The sequence below is a fragment of the Athalia rosae genome, chromosome 1 (genome assembly GCF_917208135.1).
Source record: "Athalia rosae chromosome 1, iyAthRosa1.1, whole genome shotgun sequence".
Taxonomy (NCBI): Eukaryota; Metazoa; Arthropoda; class Insecta; order Hymenoptera; family Athaliidae; genus Athalia; species Athalia rosae.
The window spans coordinates 10479593-10490918 of NC_064026.1; the positions used below are offsets into that span (position 1 = coordinate 10479593).

General features: G+C 40.4%; 1 protein-coding gene across 4 annotated transcripts in view; it reads right to left on the reverse strand.

The window, feature by feature from the left end:
- The window catches only part of LOC105683642, a 91771-nt gene that overhangs the window by 59202 nt on the left and 21243 nt on the right, over window positions 1-11326 (reverse strand). The gene's annotated exons all lie outside the window — the stretch shown is intronic.

The following is an 11326-nucleotide window of genomic DNA, read 5'->3' on the forward strand; positions in this document are numbered from 1 at the left end:
TTACACTACTCCTAATTTTTCTTTCCATAGTTTTCATTTCGAAAGTCACGTTAAGGTTACTGAAATTTTTCGACATTGTTTCAATGACGTACAGAGTAGGCAAGTACGGAATCGCGAATGGCATGAGAAAATCGCGTGACTGCTTCAACGGAATTCCAACGGTTATCTCATTTATAAACCTCGAAAGCCAAGTTCTTTGTGTTTCGTTAAAAGGATACAGTATAGGAGAAAGAAATGAAAAGCGTCGGGAAAAAGAGAGACCCGTTTTAAAGCCAAGTGTCAGACAAAGTGAAATAGAATACAATGGACTCCTTATATGTAATTGACGTTTCGATCATTCACAGACTTACGTTGTTACGCTATGTGTACACGCTCCCGATATCTTGGCAGCCTCTTACTTTTTGAATAATGGGAAAAAAGCTTCGGCAAAAAGGTCGAAAAGTAATCAGGAAAATTTCGCCAACAGATTTGTACTTTTAACGTAAAACGAGCTCCCGGTAGAGTCACTCGAATAATGAAAACTAAGAAAATTGAAAATTTGAAATCTAAGATGAAAGAATTGTTGCCTCACCTACACGAAAGTGCAAGCTCACAACTAGCGTGACTCGAGTATCGTCTTTGAGTATTTCTTTCTTCAATTTGTGCGACAGCAGTTTGAAACCGATATCGACTTTATAGGAGCAAAGGAGCAATGTATAGGCGAAAAGTTCTTGCAGAGTATTACAAGGCAGACATAGGTACGTATACTATTTCACAGTAGCGGTCGGTGTGTGCTACGTACCTAGGCAGAGGTAGCGCGGAATAGACGCTTTGATTTTCTCTATTTTTAACTGCAACCAGCTAGTAAGACTAACTCCACGTTAAGATGAACGAGGCTCGAATGCTCGAGGGTTGTTCTGCGGTTAACCTGACCTGACCCGGCCCCCAGCTGACCTAATCATCTCGGTCTTCGGAAGAAATTCTATTCTTTTTCTTCCCGTTTGTAGCTTACCTGAAATCAGCTTTACCGTAGTAGACATTTTACCGACCCGAAGAAACGAAGGCTTCGGGGGAGTGGGGGAGGTAGGAGAATACAGACTAGAAATATACACGGGTGTTGCCCCGCGCTACCCTCTCTTCTCACCAAAAAGTAACTTCGGGAGCTTCTGAACTATTCTCCTTGATATTTCCCCTTGATCTTACCAGCTTTTTACCGTACAACCTATCTACACTTGTACACCACTCATCGAGCCACATGCCCGGAAATATACCCGCCGTAAGGATTCATGAAAAAATGTGAGCGAAATAATAAACGAAACCAGGGACGAATTTGGGTCGTTCTTCCTAAATCCAACACGACCGGTTTCGACCCCATCCTTCTCGATTTTCCCGTAGATGAATTACCAACTTTCATCGGCTATGAAAAATTGCATTTTATACTTTATACTTGACGTGGATATAAATATTTTCAAATCCAATTTTTTTCGGATAGTTTTTTCAAATTATTACAATATACAATTCGGCTACACCGAAGGAGATTTAAAAAATTTTCAATCAACAGCTCTGATTCCATATAGCAAGAATCAATCGGTTCGGAAAAACTGAAAGAGAAGAAAAATCAAATTGAAAAACCTATAGCTTTTGGTGAGAAAATGTGAACGTTACGCACTCGTTTCACCTGCGCCGCAGAGATTTTTAATTTTAGAAATAGGATTCCAAATATATGTGTAAATGTGTTATACCTCAAGTTTTAAATAAGAAAAGGTCAATAAGTTTCTGGGTCACAGGTCACTAGTGCCCTCGAGCGATGATGTTCGTTCTTGATGACGTACAACGTGACCTAGTTGCCCCTACGCTGTATCACCTCAACGCCACAACGACGGATGGTGTGTTCCAGGGATTTGAAGTTCACGGTCATTTTGACACCCCACGAAATCAATGACGAGAAAAATAAAGAACCGACAAAATCGTCATCACCTAACTTCTGCGCATTCACTTCGCCAAGAGCCCTGAACAATTACAACACCCTCTTCTACTCGCACAAAATTAAGTACGAAAAATTCAACTTTTACCCACCGATATACATCCGCGAGATTACGCTGAGGTTACCATTTTTTTTCTTTCCGTTGGAAAATGCGGGCTACGGTACGTTAATGTGTAATTTCGTTTTTTTTTGTGTCTCTGCGAGGTATAAGTGTCAATTTTTTATTTTTGCTCGCTGTAAATGTACTCCATTGGATAAACACACTAAATTGTTATAGATAGAGCGTGGTAGAGTGATGTAATGAAAAGCCAGCAGTGTTTGCACGACTACTGTATATATATTACATACGTATATATACTTATCCATGTACATTATATACATACCTATACATACAGCGACGAAGGACGAACAAAAGCGACTTGTTTGCTTTTCGACTGTTCACCGTACTTTTCTGGAGGCACTCCCGTTACACCGTCTGTCTTCTTTACGAGAAGAAGGACCGCTTCCCTTTTTACACGACTGATAAATTCCCTCTCTTATCTGCATCTCTTCCTGAAGGAGAGTTCAATTTTTTTTTCCTCCCTCATTCCTTTCCTAACTCCTCCGTTTTAAAAACAAAGAACGCAAGAAAGGAAAGGGAAAAAAGGAAAGGCAACCGCACCCCTCGGGACCCGTCTACACAGACACGCGAAGAAGAAGAAGAAAAACAAAAAAAAAAAGTAGAAAAAAATCAACCCACAGCTCGCCTGTACAGATGGGCCGGACGAGATGGTCTCTGGTGTAATAATCGCCGAAATCGGCGACTGTAATTCGACTGGTAACGTGATAGGGGTTTCCATCCGCACATTGTATACGTACCATTACGTACATAATAACCATCCCATATAACACCTATGTAATACGAATATAATCGATCGATCGTCCTGCAGAGTGACGTGCGCGCGGCAGGGACCTAGTTTCGTTTGTCATATACGGGCGAGTAGCGTATTATAGGGTGAGATATTCCACACCTCTGTATCTGTATGGATCACACAAAGGGTGATTTCGAAAAAACTGGAGAGTCCCGCGAAAGGTGAAAATTCTTCAGATCAAGTACAGATCAAGGGGTGAAATTATTCTGTCTTCGTTATTTGATGCAAAATAATTTCGTCCTGATGATCCCGCTGTATGAAAAAAAAAAAAAAAAAAAACCCGCGAAGTAAAATATCGTAGCGGTAAGAAACAGCGGCGGATAATAACAGACCCGATGATTGTTATCGCATAATGTTGTCTCCACCATCGCGATCCCACGCTATTTAACTGTCCTTGACACCGTGAGAGAAGAAGAAATGCTTACGTATAATAATTCACACCGCTCGACAGACGCGGTCTGCGGGGAGAAAAATGTACGATAACGATGATGACAATAATAATAATATTAATAACGATGTCGAGGATGATGAAGACTACGTAGCGAAGGCAACATATATACAATCGAGATAGCGACCTGCAGGAGGGAGACGATTTCTGACGAAAAGTAGGGGCACAGAGGGACTCAATTGAATTTTACGTGTAGTTTAAATTTCTTTTCCTCTTTTCGCAAACTTCATTTTAATGGGGAACGCGAATGAAAATGAAATTTTTCACGAACTAGTGTGCCTTCTCGCCCATTTCACCTTTAACCGTTACGTCAAGTGGACGCAGACACGCGAGACAAAAGGCATGCGCGTGTGCAAAACGATCGACTGATAGAAAAGCTCGACTAGAATACATGTAATGCGTGGAGCGTGTTTGTAGCTGTTGGAATAAATCAATCTGGGCCAAACAGTGATCTAGCGAACAATAAATGAGGCAGCAGCTGCGCCCTTATCACCTGTTAGGTAATACGTATTTATCGCCAATAAAGTCGACTGAGATAATCTGCTACAAGCTCTCGGAATTCTTTCAACGAAGAATCGATGATCAATCTCCGAGTTACCGATAACTTTTTCTCAAGCCATCGATTGAAAATTTTTGATAATTCATGAATTGTCAATTAAATGACGCGAATAAGAAGCAATGTTGAAGAAAAAAAGCTCAAAAGAAGTTGGCTCTCCTGCCCCACTTACATCGCTAATTGAATCGCGATTGAACATCAGATTTCGAGAATAACCACGTAATTGTTGATCCGAGCTTAATTGGATTTACATTTAGCAATGGAGCACGTGGATTAAGAATGAAATAATATAATTCTTGTCGAAGAATCGAATATGTATTCTCGTTATGTGACAGCTGAAAAATGTATTACCGCGACAGAAATCCTTAACGTATTTAAAAAACCATGAAAAATTCATTTATTCTCGAATCGAAACTAGTTTTATCGGTACACGGTAAACAATTTCCACGTGCACGTTGCGTAGAAATTATTTTCACGCTGAAAAAAATATCGTTTCACAAATTTATCACCTCGAAACATAATTGCCATAATAGCACAGCTGTTCGCAGTAGACGAAACGGAATTAGGTGCGAAATTATGAAATATACTACTATTTCATTCATTTGCACCTATATACGTAATTTTACGTCACCATATTCGCCACCATATAAATGGTACAAGTTATATCATATCTGTAAGTTGGATATGTATATTTTTTTCGTTCATTTTTACATGGATGTGTGAAAAAATGTCTGACGGACAACTCACGTACGTTACACGTCTACCTATACACTCGTATATCTGATGGGTACTTACACATGTTTTATGGTCTTTGGGTGATTTTATTTCGCCGTAAACCGCTGCCGGGGCTTATCTATAGGGTATGCACGTATATATGTATGTATGTATATGGGTATTTCGAATCAATCTCTGAATTATTACGCATTATTACCCTCGCTTCGGGTGTATATATCAGGCGATATCATATCGTGATGTCCTTTCGTATAATCGCATTTCGTATATAATATATTTTATAACGCAGCGTACAAGGTGTCCAATTTTTAAATATAAAAATACAATATAGGTATATACCAAATAGCGAAAAATAACTCGGAATCGAATCTTGGCTCGCGTGTGTACCGAAAATGTTTAAAAAAATTCCATTTTTTTTTTTAGCAACCCGAAACATGAAGAAACTAAAAAATACGCCCATGACCGTTGCCTAAGTTCGTACAACTTTCGTTTCGAAAATAATAAATCACTCGTCAAAATTCAGTACCTAAATACCGACGAATCGTACACCTCTGCATGGGTATAGGCGCGGAGAATTTCTCATTTGGGTTTCGCTCACGTCTGCTCCTAATTTCGTGCCTCAGTGTTACACTGAAAAGCTCACTCAGAAGCTTCGAAGTATGGTCGAAGGTAATATTCAGACTCGTCGGTGGCACCGAACTCTATACTTCGGTGATCGCTGCGTGCTTTGCGAACGTTTGTAACGTTTCTCAAGTGAGTTATAGACGTAGGTCAGGGTGAGACTGAAAGACAAATATTTTCCCATCGTTGTGCGGAAAGCACCGGACCTAATATACGAACTTATTAACACGGTGGGCGTTGATGCTCGATCAATCGGTATAATTTAGTGAAATTTTTCGCCAATCCATAAATTATTTGCACAAAGGTGTGTAAATAATATCTCTGTTGAAAATTTCGCGCGAATCTACAGCACTCGGACCTACGCTTCTCACGTATAATGAAATTTAATTTTCGCCCGAGGCGATCACAAACGCAGGATGTAAAAAGAAAAGGGTTAAAAATGAGCGGATCAGATTAAAAGGAAGGGTGCAGAAGACGCACCCTGTTTATCAGGCTTCTCTTTAATTCCAAATGAAAAGAAAAAAGGAAGATCACGGGGTAAAAGACAGGGAAAAACGCTTCGGGGGGGGGGTGAAAAAAGAAATGGGTAAAATGTATTATATCTATACAACGAATATCCAAAGAGAAAGGCTTCGGGGGAGCTCAAGCTATTCCCTTCAGAGCTGATTCTCGAGATCTTCAGAGCACGATAACATCTGCGGGGATCTATAATACGACCCCTATCAATCCGATTTATACAGAGAATCCTATTGTCGGCTCGCGCCCGCCCCACGTGGCCCTCTAAACGGCCGCAGATGAATAACGAATGACGTATCATTAACTATTTACTTGCGGCTCCTCGATTTTCTACGGAGGGCGCTGAGATCCATTGGAATTCGAAATCTCTGATAATCGGAGATTTCAAACTTGCCTCGGTCGCGACTCTTCATCGTGACGTTGGTTTAATGAAATTCGAAAAAATGTTTCACCCCGGCTCAGTTCGCGATTCGATTGGAGAATTCAATCGATTTTGTGCCCCCGCTTGTGTTCGCGTGAACTTTCTACGATGTTGAAAACTCCGAACCTTCCGATAAGTAGGTGAGCCAAAGTTTGAAAACTATCGGCTTTAAATGCGAACTGAAAATTAGACTAGTTTCGGAAACATTACACTTGGATCGATGTGCATGCTCCGCTGATGCGAAACTTCTTTAATAACGCTCCGCAGCTCGGAAATCCACCTCTCGAAAACCATACCATGAATCGTTTCAGGGATTATTTGATGGGAACTTTGCGCATACGAACAGGTCGTACATTAGGGTGGTAAGTTCGGTATATCTTTGACGTTAATATCGAGCTCCGTCGTTTTCCAATTGTTGCTGAGTAGCAAAAGTTGCGGACGTTATACAAAAATTTATTCAAGGCGTTCCTCATTCACGGGGCCTCGGCTGGCGAGTATTTTTACTTTTGGATATCGCTGCTTTTTTAATTAGACGAGATCTGATTTTAGGTGCGACAATTCATATCGAAAAATGGTATCCGCACCTCGTTAATTTGCGCAACACGTACACACAATCCGGGTGAAATAGGTGCGCCTGAAAATTTGAACGTCCGGTTAAATGAAATGAGAAATTTCGAATGTATTCTATGATTTGTGTGTATCGCGCGTAATGAAATCGTACAACATTCCGCTCAGCATTTCTATCGGGGTGAATTAATGCTTCTAACGGAGATTTGCATTCGTAATTCAACCGAGGTAGGTAAATGGAAAACCACGGGGATCGAGGGATACAACTATATCGTGGATTTTAGCAGTCCTCCATTGGCGTATAACTTACGCGAGCGTTTCAATCGACTATATAACTTTAATTAACATTGCAGGGGATAGTTTACGGGGCGTAATTATCGCGCATTTATGTATACGCGCATGTATATGAATGGAACATGTACGCAGCCGCGGAGCTGTCCATTATACCTGTACCCCGTAATTAGTTTCATTTGATTTTTCATTAGTTTATCGAAAAAGCGATGGAAAATGCGAGGTACACGAACGTAATTGAAGAGATCATTATGGAAGCAGACAATGCGGGCGATCGAGTATGCGGTAATTAATTAGTGAAAATGATGTCGTTGCAGAGAATGAGAAATATGCTCGAGAAATGCGTGTAATTTTCTTCGTACGATAGAAGAAACGCGACGGTCCTCACTCTGCCACTTCTTGAAGCGCTACTATTATTATCTCCCGGGTAGAAAAACGCGATATGACGACCGTGCGCTGACGCGATGCAAACTACGAGGTGCGCCGCCCACCTGCAGCCTCTTTCGCCCTCTTCATCGTCTCCATCCTCATCCTCTTCTTCAATTTTTTCTTTGCAGCCTCTTTCTCTTCCTTCTCTATTTTCCTAGAGCAGCGCGTGCTTTCAACCATCCTTTTGAACGGAATATACGAACCGCAGTCTCCGCGGCATTATCGTAAAAAGTTATCGTACGGAATGTATAACGAATCAGTTAACGTGCCCTGGTGTCGTCGCGGTGTGCGGAATATTTTTTAAATCTCGCTCCGACGAACATGACGACCTTTATCGCGATCAAATTATATGAGTCGTCCTCGTTGGGATCGCAACCTAGTTCAAAACTAGACCCGGACACGTATTACCCTTGTTATGACCTTCTCAGCTCCTTCCTTTTACCATACATTCCACCGGATAGTTGATTGTCACGCGTCATTTGAGATTCTTTCGTTCATCTAATATATGTATGAGGGAGAGGTAAAGAGGAAAAAAAAAAACAAACGAAGATTTTCGCAAATGCAATCGAATTTCAGCGAAGAGATTCGCATTCGACGTACGTGTACGTTCTCGAACTTCGCAATATCCGCACGCCGGATCTCTCATATTGAAAACTTTGTTCATAACGTAAAAAATCTCGGGAAAATTCATCGTGGAAAATATTGCGAGTTTATACGTATATAATATGCATATCGGTTACCAGTGCGTGCATTTTGAAGCTGGATTAAAGTTAGGAAATATAAAATTTTCGCTACCTACCACATGAGGATACGATATAAAGGGGATAAAAATAATTTCCTCATCCATGCTCGATTTTAATAATTGATTTTTATAATTCCTGTGCATATACATATACTGGGGGAATTTTTGGCATTTTTACGGGCTTAAATAACGCGTATAAATCTTTGAATATTGCTCGAGTAGTTGAGGAAATTTTTAAAGTGATCCTAAAAGTTTTGCGTCTGGCCAAGATAAATCTGAAAAGTTTTCTCCGTTTCGGATGAACCGTATATGCGATATCTGCTTGCGAGTGATATTTCCCGATTTATCCATTCCCTCGCTCTCTCTCTCTTTTTCCACACGCCTGTATATTATACATATGTACAGGTATGTATCCACACCCCGTAACGGAAGCATTGGCCAAAGGACTGTGAAATAATAAAAGAATTATAGGGGAATTGTACTTGTTGGTTTTTGTTTATTCTCGAAATGAAAACTAATGAAAAATAAAAACAATCACAATTCGATTGAAACAAACTCTGATCATTTACATTTCATATCGTTTTCATCGTACGTGTAAATTCAAGCGTAAAATTTCACTGACGCGAAAAAAGTGTACAGTTGCAAAAGTTCCGTGTATCGATGTTATTCTATTTCATTTCATTCGATCAATTGATTGCGAGTGTTCGGAAATTAGTCGTCCTTGTACGAGGTGCTCGAGTGAGAGCGGACGAATTTGGATCGAGCATTTTTCGTTCTCAGTTTGAGAAAATAATCGACAACCTTTAATCGTTTACGTTGTTAGGTATTATATTTTTGTTATTCACCGGTCGTTTAAAGTACAATCATTCGAGATTTTGGCGGTGGATGGGTCGATTGTCTCAGTTTTTCGAATATCTTCTATTCGATTTTACAATTTTTGAATTTTTTCATCGGTGCCTCGGGTGCTTTCGAAGTGGTCCGAACCACCGCGCGGCGCGGGTGTATCCCTCTACAGGAATCGCGAGAAGGGATTACGCGCGATGATATAACGACTGTATGTTATTATATTCATTTTGTCATTTCGTAGTGTATCGTAACGGTCCATCAGATTTCTCTTTATCCGTAAATCCTAAGGGATGCAAACCGGAGATGAGAGGACAGCACACGGCTAGTGGATACAGCGGTTTGGTGGTGGTTGTATTGATCCACTGAAGTAGAGGGAGAGCAGAGGAAGACAGAGAGTGAAATAAAAGGAGAAAGGGAGCTAGAGGGCGAAGAGAAGCGGGAAGAGTGACACGGACGCGAAGAGTCCGCGCGCTTTCTGGACCGCGTGCTCCTCCTATCTACCCTCTTTACTCACTTTATCATACAGCGTACCTATACGGTTTACCCTATTGAAAAATGGGGTGAGAATTCGCGGGGTACGTATATAACAACGTTGGGGAGACAAATATTTTATTCAAAATTCCCATTCCGAAGGGATTCCTCAGAGCACTCGAATAAACCTTCGGCTAGATCCGACGGTTCTTGGAGATCACTCGAGACTAGTCGAATGAAAAAAAAAAAATCAATTTTTAATTTTCCATCTGGATCATTGATCAATTATTGGTGTTATTGAACGTCTCTGAATAACCATTCGAATCCGGGAGTCGATAATGTGTCCTTTGGGGGTGGGATAACTGAAATTTATTATGTGTATAATAAATATTACAGGTGCCTGTATATCAGCCGATATACCAGTTTCAATTGCCGCTCGATAATCGGGGTACGATTACAATTAGCTTCAATTAATGGTGGTGCCTATTAATACCGATAACGCGGATTTTTTTGGAGCTCGGTTATACGAAGTCGATTTCCGGTGTTTGAATCCAATTCATTGAATTCGTTATAATTCATTCACATCCGGTGGGCATCGTGAGAAATTAAGATTAATCCTACTTACCGCGAAGAGCTTTTCGGGGGTGCGGGAGGAAATTTCCCTGGCGTAAAATCGTTATCGCTTCGTTTGCATTATTTTATGAAAAACCCTCATCAAAAAGTTAACGATTTTCTTCGGTGAATAAATGATCTCCCGTTTTATCAATCTTCGAATTGAAACGTCTCACCCTTTAGATATTATCCCGAGTAGTATAGCTTGACTCCCCGATGCTTTTCACCCCTTGGTGTTAGGGTGGAGAAAAAAGGCTTATATATATATATATATATATATATATATATATATATATATATATATCGTCAACGTGTTTTTCGGGAGCCAATAAATTCTCAGGAATCCCATTCGGTTACTCTTTTCGAAACAGGGAAGCAGAGAAACCTGCATCCGCGGAGCTTTCTCGATTTCGACACACTTTTTTAGGACTCGGACGGACCCCGTTCATTTTCCCAATTCTAAATACACACCTCGTCAAAAGCCCTTCACTTTAAATCCTCAACATTTTCACTTTTTGAATATCTCCTCGTTATTCGTGATCGCGTGATCCTTCTGATCTCTTATTTCCGAGAATTAAACAGATAGATGATCAAATAAAATCTTTGTACGAAACGAGACACGCTCCACATCTCGGAGGGTGCAGGAGCTCATGATATTCTCAAACACGTCGAGCACATCTCTTTTTTTCATATCTCTCTTTTTTCCTCTCTCTTCTCGGCAAGATTATTCTCAATCACGTTTAAGACAGATGGCTTTTTTCGGATAAACGTTCGCCGAGTTAAAAGAGTACATTATACACGTTTGCTAAATATTGATTTTTGAGGGCTTCCACACAGTAGTCCGACCAACCATATTCGCTTCAGAATATTTCCATCCTACCTATATAAAATAAGGGTTCGCTTCGGTCTGAGGTTAATAAGGTTTGCATGCTCGTTGGGTTCTCGGGATTACGCACGTGTGGCCCGTTAGAATTTGTTTGGGAATTTTCTACGCGCCGTTATAAGCTGGTACGAAGGATGTGTGCTGCGAATAAATCGTAAAAAGAAAAAAAAAGATGCTCAATGACTTTAAATAATTTCATGATTTTTCCAAACAACACGAGTAAAGTTGTATTCGTTGATTGCGATGGCCTGAATGGGATCATGTTGGAGGATGAGAAATATTTGTTGTATCTATATGGATCGGGTTCTTTGATGAAA